The 19692-nt window shown below is 41.9% G+C and overlaps 1 pseudogene; it reads left to right on the top strand.

Moving 5' to 3' along the window:
- The window catches only part of LOC116352904 (uncharacterized), a 38063-nt pseudogene extending 20251 nt beyond the window's left edge, over positions 1 to 17812 (top strand).
- The last annotated feature ends 1880 nt before the right edge of the window (positions 17813 to 19692 follow it).

Genomic DNA, 19692 nt, shown 5'->3' with positions numbered 1-19692 from the left:
CCTAACGTGATCTAAAATGGTATTCATTCATCAAAGTACTCTACTCATCTCAGGAAGCAACAATAACACCAATGTATGGGACTGTGCGATAGATCAGGAAAAACCTGCACATTGTGCTTGCCAGTATCACTTAATTTAGCTAACGTATCGGCCTCACGTCCTTCATCCTAGACCCCTAGACCCAAACTGTTACAGACCTATATCCATCCTGCCCTGCCTATCTAAGGTCTTCGAAAGCCAAGTCAACAAACAGGTCACTGACCATCTCGAATCCCACCGTACCTTCTCCGCTGTGCAATCTGGTTTCCGAGCCGGTCATGGGTGCACCTCAGCCACACTCAAGGTACTCAACGATATCATAACCGCCATCGATAAAAGACAGTACTGTGCAGCCGTCTTCATCGACCTTGCCAAGGCTTTCGACTCTGTCAATCACCATATTCTTATCGGCAGACTCAGGAGCCTCGGTTTTTCGGATGACTGCCTTGCCTGGTTCACCAATTACTTTGCAGACAGAGTTCAGTGCGTCAAATCGGAGGGCATGCTGTCTGGTCCTCTGGCAGTCTCTATGGGGGTGCCACAGGGTTCAATTCTCGGGCCGACTCTTTTCTCTGTGTATATCAATGATGTTGCTCTTGCTGCGGGCGATTCCCTGATCCACCTCTACGCAGACGACACCATTCTATATACTTTCGGCCCGTCTTTGGAACTGTGCTATCTAACCTCCAAACAAGCTTCAATGCCATACAACACTCCTTCCGTGGCCTCCAACTGCTCTTAAACGCTAGTAAAACCAAATGCATGCTTTTCAACCGGTCGCTGCCTGCACCCGCATGCCCGACTAGCATCACCACCCTGGATGGTTCCGACCTAGAATATGTGGACGTCTATAAGTACCTAGGTGTCTGGCTAGACTGCAAACTCTCCTTCCAGACTCATATCAAACATCTCCAATCGAAAATCAAATCAAGAGTCGGCTTTCTATTCTGCAACAAAGCCTCCTTCACTCACGCCGCCAAGCTTACCCTAGTAAAACTGACTATCCTACCTACTTCGGCGATGTCATCTACAAAATGGCTTCCAACACTCTACTCAGCAAACTGGATGCAGTTTATCACAGTGCTATCCGTTTTGTCACTAAAGCACCTTATACCACCCACCACTGCGACTTGTATGCTCTAGTCGGCTGGCCCTCGCTACATATTCGTCGCCAGACCACCCACTGGCTCCAGGTCATCTACAAGTCCATGCTAGGTAAAGCTCCGCCTTATCTCAGCTCACTGGTCACGATGGCAACACCCATCCGTAGCACGCGCTCCAGCAGGTGTATCTCACTGATCATCCCTAAAGCCAACACCTCATTTGGCCGCCTTTCGTTCCAGTACTCTGCTGCCTGTGACTGGAACGAATTGCAAAAATCACTGAGTTGAAGATATAGATCAGATCTACAGAATATAGAAACAGTTGAAGATATAGATCAGATCTACAGAATATAGAAACAGTTGAAGATATAGATCAGATCTACAGAATATAGAAACAGTTGAAGATATAGATCAGATCTACAGAATATAGAAACAGTTGAAGATATAGATCAGATCTACAGAATATAGAAACAGTTGAAGATATAGATCAGATCTACAGAATATAGAAACAGTTGAAGATATAGATCAGATCTACAGAATATAGAAACAGTTGAAGATATAGATCAGATCTACAGAATATAGAAACAGTTGAAGATATAGATCAGATCTACAGAATATAGAAACAGTTGAAGATATAGATCAGATCTACAGAATATAGAAACAGTTGAAGATATAGATCAGATCTACATAATATAGATACAGTTGAAGTTGGAAGTTTACATCCACTTAGGTTGGAGTCATTAAAACTAGTTTTTCAACCACTCCACAACTTTCTTGTTGTCTTGGCAAGTTGGTTGGGACATCTACTTTGTGCAAGACACAAATTCATTTTTCCAACATTAGGTGTCTGTCAAAAGGACTCTTCCAGACATCCAAACCATCCCCAAACAGCCCACTGGGGGCCCGAAAGCAAGGAGCGGCAACTTCCGGAGGGGAGCTGAGGTTTATATATTTCAGTTTCTGTAATTTCACTACAAAATGACAGGATGGCGCTAAACAATGTGCGTTTTTGACAATTTTGTTTAATTCATGTTTCCATTTCCTGAGACAGGCTGTTGCTTCAGGATACAAAATGACAGCAGTCGTCTTTAGTCCTAGCAAGAATGTCATGAATGTGGATGAGGTCCAAAGAAAGGGCTATGCAATAGCCAACACTCCCACACGGCTGGTGTTAAGAAGCCCTCATAATGCAGAGGAGACATACCTCCAGAATGTAAGCTGACCTCCATGAACTGGGTCATGTTCAGTAGAGCAAACATTTGGAAACGGTTGCCCCTACCTGAACTCTGCAACATATTGTTAATACGGTGTGTCCTACTGAACACGGCCCTGGTGTGGTTGCCCCTGAACAGGTAGCTGGGGGTTCCGATGCGGGTGCTCTCAACCTCAACCTTTGAGCAGAAGTGGCTGGTTACTCGAGTAGATGCCACGGCTGTTTGTCCACACCAGGTTGAGTGTGAAATAATTTAAGATCCTATAAGCCTAGTTTCTTAATTGGCTCCAGACAAGACATTCATGTAGTGTTCAGTTGGGAAAATGTTTCCAAATAATGGCACAGTTTTCAGTTGCAAAATGTTCTGTTTTGATGTGCACTTGGCTTCTTGTGTCACTGCAGAGGCAGTGGCCTTTACCTCCAGAAGTGATCACCTGGTACATGCCCAAGCACAGACCCACTGTACATGGGAATTGACGCTAAGAGGCTTGACACTGAGGAAATGGCTGCCAGAAACTACTCTGTTTTAGTCACAGAGGCTCATATTATTGTTGAAATTCCGGTGGGGGTGGTTGGCGGCTACTTCAAGGTCAGCATTGGATGAGTAAAATGTTCCTGTTTAATTTCTAAGTCTTATTTGTAGAGCCCTTTATACTATAGCAGTTGTCAGTGCTTTGCAGTAACCCTTTGCCATCTCTCATGGGTAAACTCCTATAAACCTTGTCTTGTGTAAAACGTTCTTATTGAGCAATTGTTTGCTTAACCAGGCTGATATACAATGGTTTGCAAAATTGTGAGAATTTTGCATAAGATTACACTTAAACATACTCTACCTCTTGTCTTTGCAGTTTGTCCTTTAGCCGCTTGAAATTTCAGACCAAATATCCACACTAAAGTATTCTTTACCTGACTTTTTAGGGAGGCGGTAGCTTTGCCACTGTCAACTGAATGCAAGCAACACTCGGCTGCTGTTTACATATTGCGCAAGTGTTTACTTTGCGTGTCAGTTGCTTTGAAAATGCAAGTTGACAACCATACACCTACCAGCTGTCTAAAGTCTGGTAACCAATACTTTCCTTTGGATATTGTGTCTTAAATTACGAGCGGCAAAAAGACAAGTGGTAGAATAATTGTATTTAACATTCTGGCTTATAAGGAACATTTACCTGTTTTTGCACTCAAATTGTGTATTACAGCCTGACTGCATCACTCGTCTCCCTTACAGAGCCATATTCAGGATGACCAGTACTTTGTCACTTACACCATTGAGCCCATGCTTGAGTTGCTGTGGATCGAGGAGGTCGCACACGAGAACACCAGCTATAAAGTCCTCTTCCCTATCACAACACCTCTGATGGCCAGGCCTCCACAAGTTCGCAACTGAGTCTGGTTTAGTTAAATAGTGCCTATGGTAATTTGGGATGCCTGGGTTGTTCATTAGGCACAAACAGAAAATGTACTGAAACGGGGAGGCAATACCTGGACTTAACCAATAACAAATGTCAATTTTCAACTTCCATTGTACCGCATTTCAAAATGTTTGCCAATGAACAGACACGCCCTTAGACACAGTTCCTGAACAGGCAGTGTTTGTGCTTGAGTTGGGGACCTTCAACCTTAATGTGGAGCTGCTGAACATCACCTTTCCCACCATGGTGCTAACTGTTGCAGAGTGCAACGCCAGGGGCTTCAATGTTCAAGAGCAGAGATCCCCGGACAACACCTTGAAGACCTTCAGGATGGAGGTGCCCTTCTCAGACCCGGTGGTCTTTAAGGAGGTGTGTTTCTGTTAAATGCAAAGCCACACGCAGTGATTTGTTCATGCCCTAATAAGTGGGCCACCAACAAAATATAAATAATGGCACAAATGTACTTTGTATCCCTCCATTTACTCAAGTGTTTTAATAGTCCCCATATGTACTTAGTTGTCACTTGATGTTGAATAGAGTTCTGTTGCAACAATAATGCTGACCAAGGCTTTTAACTTCACTACAGAGAAGGGCGGAACAAGGTGTCACAACCTTCACTCTTCAGCTGATCTACGGCCTGGTCATCTTTCCAGAGTACGCTCCTTTCTCTCACTCTGCCGTTGTGGACGCTGGACATTGGTATGCCTCTGGACTATGCCAAACTACTGTTGAATGGTTTCCTCTCGTTAATGATTGCCCTGAAAGGAAATTGGCAGTGAAAGACCAACTAGCCATACTGTAGGGTTTTCCTATGCGGTCTTTCTACAAAGAATGTTAAGCTTTCGAGTATTTGGACCCAGTTTCCCTGTTCCTGATTTGCCAGGATCGTGTTTATTCAGTCCCACCGTAGCAAAACATTTTGCAATCTAAACAAGGGTTTCTTCTTGGACAAGTTTTGTGCTTAATTAATGAACACAACCCTGTTTGTCCTTGTAGTGCCACCCTCAGTCACTGGCAACTGTGATCAGGAGAACTTCGACATCACTGTGGACTACAGGAACCAAGAGCCCCTTTTTTGTGGTCTTGGTTGGCAAGTGGCTGCTTAACCATGAGTTTGCTCAACAGTATTTAACAGAGGGCGACACAGACTTCACCATCACGTTGCCCTTCTCTTCGCTGGACGCAGTGTTTGAGGTACGACGCTCTCCCAAAACATGTTAACCTAAATTGCTGCAGCTAGCCTCGCTTTCCTTACCCTGTATACATCCATACAATATTGGACTAATGAACTCTCCCATTGGTTCCCAGTCGGTTCACTCGTCCTCTGTCAGGAGCAGACTGGATGTGGCTCTGTTGAATCCTTACAACAACATGACCATCAAATACTTTTCCCTGGCTTGCAGCTTCCTCAAAACGCTGACTGGTTGGTTCTCAAACTATTACTTCTGTTAAATAGTCAATTAACATGGTTACCAAACCTGGGTTCCTTGCAAATACTGTGAGTCATATAGTAGTGCCAGATGTGCATGGTTTGCACTGTTGGTGATATTCCATTGGTTCAAGCTCAATAAGTGTAACAAATACAGAACCCAGGTCTGACTACCTGTCTTTTGCTCCCCCACCTCCAAGAGTTTCTCTAACGGAACAATGACTGCGCTGGCGGTTAAGGTGGATTCTGTTCCCGGTCTGAACCCCGTCAGCTGACCCTGAGCGACCCCGCCTGTGGTCCCACCTACAGTGACCATCGCTTTGCCTACTTCCAGTTCACTGTGAACTCCTGTGGCACCATCAGGAAGGTAAAATGACTATTACCCTGAGGTGATGGGTACTGTGTTTTTAGACTGTTTGCTTCTGCAGGTTGTAATAAGCAATTCCCCTCTACTACATAGTTTATCAACAATGTCATGCTGTATGAGAACGAAATCTCCTTGCCAGATGAACTTGAGGTGAAGCTGAATGCCACGACGTCTTTCTTCACCAATTGCTCAATACTTTGTATACAGTGATAATGTGCCTCTACTACCAGTGTCCACTCCACTGCTTGACGTTTCCCCTATTGAAGTTGCTTACATCCCTCTTTTTAGGTTAAAGGTTTCCTGCTACTATGTGGCCAACATCACTCGCACATTGGCCTTCCTGACCAGGCCGCGTGACAACGAGCCTTTTGCCGAGACTGGGACGGGTCGACTAATGGTCAGAATGAGACTCGCTCAGGGTAAGCGTGCACAAATTCAGAATTTTAACTTGACCCCTAGCCTCTAAAAGAATCTTGGAAGGTCTCCTTCACAAAACCATTCCCAAAAAATCTAAGCCTTATGATATATTACTCTTGCTTTCTGAGATCTACAGGTGTGGCTATGGAGTAACGGTGAGGAGCTGATTTGGGAATTTGTCAGAAGCCTCTGTTGGGGGGTGGGTAGTGTTGGCTATAAATGGCTTGTGTTCCTTGGGTCACAATAGGATATGATAAACGAGCATTTCTTAATGGACAAGTTCAGATGGTGCCCACTGAACATGACCCCCGGTTGTCTTGTTCTGTGTTCCAGACGCCTCGTATAACACAGTCCTCCTCCTGGTGGAACATCTAGTGGTGAGGTACCTGAGACAGCCTCTGCACTTTGAGGTGGAGCTGACCACGTCCTCTGATCCCAAGGTAGCGCTGGTGCTTGACCACTGCTGGGCCACCCTCAACGAGGACCGCGACTCCCGACCCCGGTGGAATCTCATCATTAATGGGTAACATGTTGTTTTTGGGCCTAAACAAGTGTTATGCCACAGGTGTGGTTCCTGAGTAATTAGCAACCTATCATGCTTGGCAGGCCATTTACTTTGGCTACCGTGGCTATGCCCCCATCCATAGGTCGAGTGGTTAAAACGCTTAAAAACGATGTGAGCCATGTGGGGTCTGTCACCAGATCTCCACCCAATTTAACACTTATGGGGGAATCTGGCACGTATGATCACACGCTGCAGGGACCACTCAGTGATAACAAGCATATCATTGGAACGGAACGACTCTAAACCGCGTTGTCTGAAAAGCATCTAAACAATGTTTTGTACTGATGAGAAATAAAGGTCTTCACAACTTTATTCCAGCTTTGCTTGTAAAATGTATAAATGTTAACATTATCATCTAGTCTAAATAACAGGTTGACTTGTTTTACAGTATGATGCGGTACAAGGGAGCCATGTAAATCTAGTTTAGAAAGTATGGCAGCCATGTTTGTCAAGCAAGAACTCCCAGAATTCCTTTCACTGCGCCCGTTGCCTGAGATCTTAACTTAGTTTGGCCACTTCAGCATGTGGCAAATCTTTGTACTTGTTATGGCGTACACATGACAAGTAGTTTACAGGTAACTATACAAAAAGCCAATTGTTGTCACCGCCCCAAATACAACCTTAGCATGAAAGCTAAACAGAGTTGCAAGATATAGCACAATCCATTATTGGGGGTTAAGTCCTTGGGAAGGTATTGTGAAGAGGATAATGCAGGAAATATTACTAAGATCTGGGAATTTATCAGCAATAAATGGTGGGAAGACAGTTTCTCTAAGCTATATACCCCTGGAAAGGGGTCTGATCTGGCAACCCTGAGGTACCATAGTTTACACTCTGATGCCATGTTCAAATCAACTAAAGACTTCAGTGCATTCAAGACAATGGGGTTACTCCAGTTGAGATCACCATAAGTCTGACAGACGCTTACGTGATAACCTGACTGCATTGTATGGCGTTAGCATTAGCTCATATTCAGTACCACCTTCAAAAGTGTTTTACACACGTGTACATTACAATCTAGGCAAGAATCAGAAAGCATGAATAAAACGCTAAGTACATTATACTTACGGTACTCTACAGTAGAAACGACAACACGTGACACAGAAAATAAGGCACTTTGATAGGAATGCACGCATGTCCACAGTTATTTGTAAGGAAGGCAATAAATGTGCAAGGACTGTATACTTGATCTGGGGAAGTGCTTGGGCTTTCTTTTGAAGGAAAGTTTGTCTGGCTCATTAAATTCTCAAATAGAAATGGTCTGCAACAGTGAAATAAGTTACATTTGTGAATGAATGAGGCAAAATTAGAAGATGAAACAGCCTATAGAAAATTAGCAGGTAGTGTGCCTTGGTCTGAGGTCAGCGCGGTTTAAATGTCCACATGTTGGAACGGTGAGTGCATTCTGACATCACGTGCATAAAATCAACTCCCACTGGGGTGACTGTTGAAGATATTTGGAACTCGCGTGTGAAAGTTAATGTTGGCATTACCTACACCTTTTTACTCAATGTTATCCTTTTGGTTTGCTACAGTTCAGTGTTGTGCCAAGCTGATGGTCAGTCGAATGGAAATCAAGAGCGGCTGGCAAGCTTGGCTTGCCTTTCCGATATGTTTCAAACAACTGCTCTTAACACTGACTGAATAGTTGTTGGTTTGGGGTTGAATTCAGGCACAAGTGACGCGTTAAACAGTTATTGCACTAAACCTAAAGGATGGTTCACAAGCCTGTGCAGCATGGATGTTTGAAACTGAATAGGATCAGTTGACAGGATCCCCAGAAGTTGATGCCGCTTTCAATGGAATTTCCTGTCCTAGAGGAATGCGCTAATTGGGAGTTGCTAAACATGAACAAATACCACGGTCAAGTGTACCAGAATCTTGCTAACCTTATTTAGCTAGCTAATGTTCATATTTGAAAAAATGTTACTACATTTCTGGTTTGGGTGATGTAGAGAAATGCTGATTCTTATGCAGGTGACCAACCTATTGCTAATACAGGGCTACAAAAAGTAAAGCCTGTGGGGTCCCCTACAGGATGGCTCCCACATTACACTAACTGCCAAAACCAGCGCACACACATAATCTCCTTTGTAGTTGAACATTGTGTGCCCGAAGAGGATTCTACGATGACGGACAGACAACTGAGCCAATGGCGGAAGACTAAAGACTACACCCCAGCTGAACCAATCCAAAGATCCGATCTTCCAGAATCAACCTACTTTCTGTTCTATATATAAGTGGTGTACTGATTGTAACGGTCTCTTTGCCTGCCGTTCCGTACGAACTGACGGAGGAGCCGTAATTACGCTGTTCTAGATATCTTCACTCTGAATAAACTGTCGCTTGTCATACAATTTACCACCTTGTCTGAATCGATCCTTGACCGACTCTCCCGTCTACATCTAATTTCTAACAGTGAGCACTTTGCCACAGATGGACACGCTGGCCTAATTTTTATCTCAAGACTTTAAATTGGAAGATGACTTATTTTTCCTACATTGTAATGGGCTACAATGACTTTGCCCATGATTATGCACGCTGCAAATGACACTTTATTTTGCGGGTGCCTTTTCAGTATCTGGATGCATGTTACACCAAGCAGTGTAGTGAAGCAACTTTATTGGTCAAAACCGTTCATTTGGGGGATCGGATTTGCAAAATGCTATCAAATCACGCAATTTTACCATTTTTATGAAATGGTATCAAACCTAAATTTGGCTATGTGGACACGGATTAACTTTGCAGCTGTTTATTAAATCAGCAATGTCATAGCAGTTAAACAGGCTGAAATGTTTTGTATATCATAGGAAAAGACACAACATTCACATGGCTGTGCACGAAATGGGCAGTTCAGATTTGTCACTTCAGCTGCAACTATATCGTTGTGCAAAATCCTGACCATCGTCTGTCAGCTCAAGTGGATTTGTACTGGTGTGGGTGTTTCTCTTCATGTAACGTCTTCAGATTTCACAAATTCCTTTCTGCTAATATCTGGCAGTTAAACAGTGAAGGATAAACCTCCCAAAGATGCAAATTAAAAAAGTAGGCCTAAACTGTCAATGCGTCGGTTACTTGTGTAGTAGAGCTGCGTCCTCCACGTGAATCTGATGCCGTGGGTGTAGAATTTATTTTGTGTGACCAATTTTTCCAACAGCGGAAGAAATGCTCTGGCGCATTGCATGAAATTCTTGTTTAAAATGAAGGTCTTATTTTGAAAATATGATTGCCTTGTTGATACCGACTGTCTATTCGGCAACTTTGGTTAAACCACGGTCAATTGATCAATATTCAGGTCGCCTGTAGTCTGACCATTCTGGATCATTTAGAATTTTAAGAACTCATTTAGAGGGACATCTCACCTCATGTCAATGGAATTGAATATACATGTTTGACAGCCGTCATTTAACAAGCCATTGCAGTAGACCAAAATAAATATTGTTGACGGAAAGCCCAATTTCTGTTCTTTAAAATAAAAACTTAATCAGCTTCATCCAGGTCTGATGGGCCAAAATATCAGAAATTAAAACCAACAAACTACTGTCGTGACCTTGAATTATCTGAGGACTGTTTGATTGTTAGCTGACTCTAAATTAATCATGTTAGGATTTGGGGTGCCGAGGAAGTGGTTTTAAAGAGTTACCGTCTCCCGACTTAAACTCTAGACGGTAGAAATCTATTAAATTGATAGTCAAATTATTAACATTACATCGTATCCTCCTTGCAGCTGCAAAAACCCCGGCCTTATGATTCAGTACTATACAAGTTGGTTTAATTGAATTACTAGCTAACTAAATAACAGACTAAACACACAGGTGACACAATATGACGGCTTGTTACAAGGGTTCCCCCATTCCGTAAGGGACACTTATCATTGATAAATTTTTCTTTTAACACACGAACCGGCACCAGCTTGGAGTAAAAGCATGAATGTATTTGTGGGATGCCGCCGTGGCAAGGTAGGTTGTGTCTTCTCTCTGATAGGCTACATGAGATCACAATGTCGTTGGTTGTCCGTGGCTCCAATGACTAGTCTTGAACAGAACTACAGGATGGGTTTTCCTTTCACTCGTTCTGGAAGATAGGCTAATCAACCCTGTCGCTGATTCCTCAGTGGGTGATGAGTAGGATGGTTTGGATATAGTAGCAGAATGATCCCACTTAAGTTCATTTTTCTAGGTACTTGTGAGTTTAGGAAAGCTCCAAACATGTAGCTTGCGCCTCAGGGTTTTCTGGTCTAATGTTAATTTCTGTTACCATTCCTTTTATGCACTCTGGCTGCCGGGGACGGTTCTGTCAGTCTGACCCGCTCTCTGATGTCCCTCGTGGCATGGCTACTTACTATGCACATTTTCTAGGAGTTTCTCTAACACGTTCAAAGTGAATACTGTAACTATTTCTAACATAAGACTGGTCAGATTAGCTATAGGAAATGAATGTCATATTCTTAATTTTTACTAGAAACGTCCTCACTCTACAGGTAGGAAGTCTCGAGCCTTTACATTGTATATGAAATGTTTTTTCATAAATAAAAAAGCCTGTTAGCAAAAACAGTCCTTTAGTTCATACTGGGGGGGGGGAGAAAGAACTCACTTCTGCTGTAAATTGATCTGATCCTCACAGGAGTCATGACACCACCACAAGACTTCATACACAAGGCGGTTGGTTTGCAGCGTTTTCTTGTTCATAACTTAGTCCCTCTCTCTACACTGGCAGCTGTGAGAACCCCGAGGATCCATACCGTGTGGTCTTCCACCCGGTAGAAGCTGACGCCAGGGTCCACTTCCCTCCTCAGGTCAAACGCTTTGAGACCTATGTTTTCCTTCGCCGATGATGCGGTTGAGCCGAGTGGCCAGGTAACAAAGTTCACCCAACAATCTTTATTCTTTAATTTTGTGTGAGTGGCAATCATCCCTTAAAAAAAAAAACTGACACCATCTTTGATTCCTAGGTCTTTGGCCATTGTGATGTGGTCATCTGTGATGCCAGTAGTCCCACTGGTGGCCCCTGTAGTGGACAATGTGTGAATCAGGACAACCTGAAAAGAGGTAGGTCTTGTTTTATGCTTTTCAGACCCTGGCAGACCATAACTGAACTAATAGGTTCGCTCTCTCTCTCTCAACAGGTCAACGACATGTCAAAGACCTCTTTGAGGAGCGTCATGTATATGTTTCTTCTGGATACATTCTTTGGGTGTAATGTATTGTTCTAACATGTCAAATAAAGTGTTCTATATAAAACAATCCTAACTGTTGGAGCTACCTTAACACCATGTCGTAGGCTTGTCATCTGACATGTATCAATCAACTCTTTTGTAAGCATGGAACTCTGAACCATCCACCGGAGGGAGATAAGTGTTGCACACCAATTTCCCGTCTAGGACAAACAATGGGTGACGAAACAAAAGCTTTCCATTGTCCAGTAGGATGAACTGACTCAATGTTATAGCAGATGGTGGTTTGCCAAAGTGAAACCAGCAGGGCTGTGGTTGGATGCAGTGTTGGTAATTTTCAACTGAAATTACAACTTTCCTTGATACCTCTCACTAGCTTGGTTTCCATCCAAATATGGACATTTCCTCTTCAATGATATGCATGTCAATCTCTCATGGCTCAAATGGGAAGAGCATGACTTCATCGCTACTTGTTTGTGTAAGAAGTGTTGACAAGCTGAATGTACTGAGCTGTCTGTTTTAAACTCGCGCACAGCTCAGACACCCATGCATTCCCCACAAGACATCTCTTCACTATCTCCAAGTCCGAACTACGAAGGTAGAGCCATGAATACGTTGCAATCTATTCCGCATCGGGATAAGATTTCAACACACAGTACGGAACAGCGGGTACTGAAGACACTCCTTAAAGTTGCGAGCTTGCACCGCGGGACGGTTTCATTGCTCCAGACCACCACAAGGGAGTTTGCGCAATCATTATGCATTTGGGTCCCAAGGCTTTGGGATGACCAAAGACTAATTTTGACACGAGCCACCCTTGCCTTGTGGCGCTCAACGAAGATTGCTGACAAAACAGATGGAAGTTGTCTTAACGAGTCAAGAAAATGTACAATTTGAGAGGAATGTGATAATGTAGAGACGTGGCTATATATTTTTATTTTTATTTTGTCAGTTAAATTACAAAAATCTCTATTTAGCAAGTTCAGACTAGCTAGTGTTAGGAGAATGAATTTAATTTGTCTTTCAGGGACTCCTGAGAACCAACAAACCAGGATGTTGTCTTGTGAAACAGTGGCTGTAAAGCATCTAGCTGGCTAAAGCATTGACTGCACAATTGTAAGCTTGCCTTGCAATGCAGCTAAAGTAACATGGCTAGCTATTTACTTGCTTGAGTCGGATTAAAAATAACTGTTGCCGCTCTGGGTATGGACCCTAAAACGTAGTTCTGAACTAATATTCATACCAATCAATGACCCTCAAGTCTGAATGGCATTAATGAAGCCTAGAGTAGAATATACCTTTATTGTGCCAAGGATGCAAGACCTATATACACATGTATTTTAGTTAATACCACGTATGAGATTCCCATCTTGTAGCCTGTACATTGAATATATTCACCGACCATGTACTCTTCCTTGGCAAATAAAGGTGTGGTTCTGGTATGACAGACACTCAGTCATATCAAACGATGCGGTGTCTGTATGTATTACAATTATACACTTCAGTGTTTACTGCTCCTGGGATATCAATGATTACACATTGTAACTATATAATAGACTAAACATTGATTGATTTGTAATTCGTATATACAGGAAAAAAACGTATGCATATCTAACTCCATTAATCTGAGGACACAGGATAGTATTTCAACCAGTGGAGAATGTGAAACGCTTTATTGAAGTGCATTTTATTTATAATATTATACGAGTTCAATCTTGGGCGGGCAGGTGGGTAGAGCGTTGGACTAGTAACCAGAAGGTTGCAAGATCAAATCCCTGAGCCGAGAAGGTAAAAATCTGCCCCTGAACAAGGCAGTTCCTAGGCCGTCATTCTTATCTGACATGCCTAGTTAAAGGGTAACTACACCCCAAAATCGATATGTCTTAATTGGTTTCCTGCTAGGGTTTTAAACGCTGTCGTGGACATAGAAATATAACATGATTGGATGTTCTATTAAAAAGGTGTCCATTTTAGAGAGCGAAAACCTATAGATGCAGGGACAAACGGTCCCCCTTGCATTACCCATCCAAGTGGGTAATACTTGGATGGGAGACTGCCTGGGAATACCAGGTGCTGTAAGCTTTTTGTCACTGCCTTGTGGAATTTCAACTCTTTGTCCGTTTTTTTCCCACAAGGCTGAAAAATGTGCCCTCGCTTTGAAATAAGTAAGCAAGGTTAGTTTGTATTTCATCCAACAATCTGTGCTACAGTATATGCAATTTCTTCCACTTTTTGAGTGACACAGATGCTTATCTAAATGGTGAAAATGCAACAGCTGTTAATCAGACTCACTTTGACTTGTGACGACCCTCCCACTCTGTCAGCCGTATTCTGAGAGTCTCCTCCATGAATGTGGAAGAGGTATATTTATCCTGGGAGACACATGGCCCAAGTGTTTCCCATGAAGCTGACGACCCTCCCAACTCCACCCACCGGCATCCTAATAAGGAAACAAGAGCAAAGACAGAATACGGCAGACAGAGTGGGAGGGTCGTCACACTTTATATAGTGCACCAAGAGATATTTTCTCGCTTACGACCATACCGGCCTGAGTACGCGCTTCCGGTGATTAAGCTGTGAGTGTTTGCGCAAGAGTTTTTCTTGAGCATATTTTTTTGTTTGTTATTTCAACAGTTTTCGAAGTATAATTGTGGTTTTTGCAGTTGAATAAGTTTTAAGTTTGGTTCGTTCTTCCCCCTTGCAGTTTTGCTGCATATTTTGGTTTATTATGAGAGTCGGAAATGGATACAGAAAGCACAACGGACACGGGAAAGAGGTTGAGTTGGTTGGATGGGATGGATTTGGAGTTGGTTTCGGATACAGACGACACTGAAAAGGTAGAGAGAATAAGAGGAGGCCTGAGGAAGAGGAAAGCGGGGGACGTGAAAAAGGATGGAAAAGGGAAAAAACAAGTCAACATGTAAAGGATAATGAAGGCAATTTGTTTTATTGTATTTATATTAATGGTTAATTGTATTTATATTAATGGTTAATTGTATGTCCCTAACTGTAAATGGTTTAAGGACAAATTTCAAAATATAGTTCAAATGAAGAACGTGGATATCTTGTGTTTACAAGAGACGCATTGGGACTTTTATTTTTGTGAATAATGGTAGGGGGAACTCTAGTGGCATGGCTATTTTATTGAGGAAGGATGTGGTGGACAAACTGGTACATATATATGATGATAACAATGGGAGGATTTTAGTTTTAAATTGAGTATATGGATAGGATTTTTAGAATTCTAAATGTTTATGCTCCAAATAACGAAATAGAGCGCAAGGTTTTATTTATTGAAGTGGGACGATGGTGTGTGGAAAATTGCATTGTGGTGGGGGATTTTAATGTGAAAATGGACAGATTAGATATGACAAGGGGAGCTATCTTTAGAAGTGATGCATCTAGGGGGGTTTTAAAAAAGGTGATGTTTGAGAAAAAATTGACATATGGAGAGATGAAAATCCCGATAAACGGGAAGGCAGGTGGTTTTAGGGGAATTAAAACAAACTAGAATAGATCTGGTTTTAGTTAAAGAAGGCGTAAGAGATTTTATGAAAGATATTAAGTATGTTTTTACAACTTTCAGTGACCATGCATATTTAATTTTCTCGGTGGGTTTAGAAAAGGAAGGAACAGGGGGTGGTACGTGGTGTATGAATGATAGTTATTTGGGGGGTGAGGATTATTGTAAACAACTTACATCTTTGATAGCATGTGAAATGGAGGATAAGCAGAAAGATAATGACAAGTGTTTATGGTGGGACAAGGTTAAGGAAAAAATAAAAGGTTTTAAAAAAGGTATAAGATATGCAAGGAAAAAGAGGGGTCAGATGAAAAGAGAGTTGAGAGCTAAATTGGATGAAGAAATGGGGAAGTATGATAGTGAACCTAATTATAATATAGAAACGTTTTTAGAGTTGAAAGCTAAATTGAGTAAATATGACATAGATAAGTGTAAGGGGGCTATTATAAGAAGCAAAGCAACGTATTTTTTGGAGGGGGAGAAATGCACTTTTTTCTTGGATTAGAGAAGAGTACTCAAAGGAGAACATATCTTAGACAGATTGAAAATGTAAAGGATGAAGTAGTAGATGATTATGTAGAGATTTTAAAGACGGTGCAGAATTTTTATAGGGACTTATTTAAGAAAGGGGAGATGGAGGAGGGGTGTGTACAGGAGATTTTAGTGTAGAGGATAAGGATAAGAGGATAAGTTGATGTGTGATGGGACGATTACAGTAAATGAAGTTATAGATGCGATTAAGGATTTACAGGTGAATAAGAGCCCTGGTGTTGATGGGATCATTGCAGAGTTTTATAAAATGTATGAAAGTCTTTTAGCACCTATTTTATTGGAGGTTTACCACTATATGGAGGAGAATGACTGTTTCAGAATCGATGGTGACAGGGATGATAACTATATAAAAATGGAAAAGGGAGTAAGGTAAAATTGGAAAATTATAGGCCTATTAGTTTATTGAATGTGGATTACAAGATTTTAGCCAAAATGTTAGCGAATATGATGAGTGTTTTACATTATATTATTGCACCAACACAGAATTATAGTGTTCCTGGTAGGGATATAGCTGACACAATTAATACAATTAGAGACGTGACACACAAAATGAATGGGGATAAGAGAAATGTACCTTTGTTTTACAAGAAAGTTTTTGAGGCTTGGGGGCAGTTTTTACCACACATTTCTTATGATTGTAACATTTTGGAAAATATTTTAAATCAGCCAATTTTTTAAATCCTAAGATCAAGTATAATACAATGTTGTTTTGTAAATATTTTCTGAGGGCTGGGATGAGACATTTGTGATATTTTATATGAAGTCATTCCAGGGTTTCTTCCTGTACAGGTTATTTATGACAATATTGTTGAGGTGGAGGATGAAATAAGCAAAACTACTGTAGGAAATATGTATAAGAAAATTGTGGGGTGTATTCCTGAGTGGGTGTTTTTAATAAATACAGAGGTGGTTAAGAGAGCTGGAGGTTTACTAATTTGGATTTAGTGAGGGATTTAAATGTCAATTGATTGTATTTTCTTTCTGATTTTGTAAAATGGTGAATTGTTCATCCTTTAATTATGATTGAAACGCTGTAAAATTGTCTGTTTTTCATAATTTTTTATTATTAATTTAAAAAATACGCCCGATCTGGTCCGATCTCGGAAGCTAAGCAGGGTCGGGCCTGGTTAGTACTTGGATGGGAGACCGCCTGGGAATACCAGGTGCTGTAAGCGTTTTGCTCCAGCAGAGGGTTCTCTTGTGTCATGCGTGGAGCAACTCCCGTTTATTTATCACCCTAATAATGTTTTGTCTTTTTATTGGACTAAATGCAGTTTGTTAGTGCTTCCCTGCCCTGCCCTGATCAAATCAAATAATGGACAATGCGTTTACCTCAAAATCTAGGCAGTGCATTCAGCATTTGTTTTTAGGCTAGGAGACTGTCAATGTCTGTAGTCCATTAGGGCCCTGTAAAATCCCCTTCAATGTTTTGACTGATTTCCCCCCCCCCCCCCTAATTAATTTTAATTTTTATAATTATTCCCCGTTGACCGTTTGTCCCTGCTTCTGCAGGTTTTCGCTCTCAAAAGTACACCTTTTTAATAGAAATATAACACGATTAGATGTTCTATGTCCACGGCAACATTTAAAACCCTAGCAGGAAACCACTTTTGAGGTCTGGAAAAAAAGGAAGACATATCGATTTTGGGGTGTAGTTACCCTTTTTTAGGCAAGGGTGCGCCAGGAAGAGACCTTTGTTTGGTTAAACGGTGTTACTGTAGCGCTCATGTGATTGCGGAGTTTGCAAACCAAATGGCCACTGTATTGATGCAAATAATCATGATATAATTCTGCCAGGCTGGCATATGCTACTTTGCAGTTAACATTTGATGGAGAAGGTTTTTGTGGGAAGCCTTTCCTTCTCTACCACAAGAAGGTTATCATTAGCCTCATCGCTAACGGCTACACAAAGTGAGTTGATTTCCTCCTTAGTTCAAGGCATTTTTGAATATGGTTGAATTTCGGTTTAATGTCTGTATTTCGTGATTCCGTGTGGGCGCGCTCTATTTTATAGGGCCCTAGTCCATGAAGTTGTGATAAGTATGAACCTAGGATATGCCCTCTTTTCACCCCCACAAGAGTGAAATATATGGTCTGGAAATGCAAGCAAGGTTTGAGCTTTTCAGTGTGTGTCACAAGGTGGACATTTCTCTGTCCCCCTAAGAGTAAGCGACACTTTGACTTTATATAGTGTACCAAGAGATTTCCTTTTGCTTACGGCCATACCAGCCTGAGTACGCATTTCCTGATTGGAGAAGTGACGACAGGTGCGAGTGTCTGAGCTGTGAGTGTTTGCTGGAGAGTGTTTGCTCGAGAGCTATTTTTGTTAAATTAATTAATTAGTTTTTGCAATATAATTTATTATTTTCTTTAGTTGAATAGTTTAAAGTTTGGTTAGTCTTCCCCCTTGCAGTTTTTCTGCTTGGGGGAGAGGTTTTTTGGAGAATTTTTTTTTCACTATGACGGACAACATGGAAAAGACAAACGGAATGGACAAAGACAACGAAAAGGCGCAACGGAAGAAAAATGAAGATAACGAAGGAATGAAATATGGAAAAGAATACACGGTGGCAATTAAGTTGGAAGGAGAAGACAAAGTGACGACAATGGAACTACTAAGAGCAATTAAGGAGGTGTGTGGAGAGGTGGTGGGATGCCGAATGAAAGGAGAAAAGAAGTATGAAATTACGATGAGAAATGAAAGAGGAAAAGAACGGTTAATGGATGGATTGCGAATAAAGGACACAAGGATTCTGGCGAGTGATATTAATGTGAAGGAATTGGTGGTGTCTTTTATGAATCTCCCAGTATACGTAGAAGATGGTGTGATACTGAGCAAGCTGAGCAGCTGGGGAGTGACGGCCATCTCGGAGATAAGGAGGAGAGTTTGGCCAGGAACGGAGGTGGTTGACGGGACACGTTTCTGCAAGGTCAAGTTCACAGAAAAAGAGACATCATTACCTTATTCTACAAGAATTGAGACGTTGGAGGGAGCAGAATATTTCAGAGTCATTCATGACAAACAGGTCAGAGTGTGTCGTATGTGTATTCAACCCGGGCACATAGTTAAAGACTGCCCGGAATTTCAGTGTTTTAAGTGTGGCAATCAAGGACACTATGCGAGAGAATGTGATGGAGAGAAGGAAAGGAATTTTTGTGGTGGATGCAGAAAGAGATTGGCGGAGTGCAACTGGAGAGGTTGGGGCTGAAGAGGGGAGTCAAACAATATTCGAGGAAGCAGTGGTATTGTCGCAAGAAGGAGAAGAAGATGGAGGAGAGGACGTGGTGGAAGGTGGAGAGACGGAGGAAGGAAGAAGGAAGAAGGACCAGAAGATAAATGAAATTGGGAGCAGTATGGACTCAGAAATAAGGAGTTTTCAGGAGGAGGGGGGGGGAGTGGACTGGGGGGAAGCACGGGGGGCTCACAGGTTTTGGGGGAAAGCACAGCAATAACAAGTAGCTTGCGGGGTGAAGAAATGGAGGGGGTTATGGAGTTGATGACAATACCAGAGACGGCGATGAGCACGGGGAGCACAACGACTATACCAGAAGTGGAGATGAATACGGGGAGCACAACGGAGGTGGATGCCAAGAGTGGGAGTTGGCTGGATAACATGGACTTGGAGGAGATATCGGACATGGATGATGGGCAAAAGATGGAAAGAACGAGGGAAGGATACAGGAAGAGGAAAGCGGTGGGAAGAGGGGGAGAGAAAGGGTGGAAGAAGAAAGAAACTGGATAACAGGTAGAGGATAATGAAATTATATTTTATTTTATTATTTATTAGAATGGTCAATATAATGTCAATAAATGCAAATGGTTTGAGAACAATGGGAAAATTTAATAGAATAGTCCAAATGAAGAATTCAGATATTTTATGTATTCAAGAAACACACTGGGA

The sequence above is a fragment of the Oncorhynchus kisutch genome, unplaced genomic scaffold (genome assembly GCF_002021735.2).
Source record: "Oncorhynchus kisutch isolate 150728-3 unplaced genomic scaffold, Okis_V2 scaffold853, whole genome shotgun sequence".
In the NCBI taxonomy this organism is placed as follows: domain Eukaryota; kingdom Metazoa; phylum Chordata; class Actinopteri; order Salmoniformes; family Salmonidae; genus Oncorhynchus; species Oncorhynchus kisutch.
Note: the sequence above shows the minus strand (reverse complement) of the source record. Positions and strands in the feature narration are given on the sequence as shown.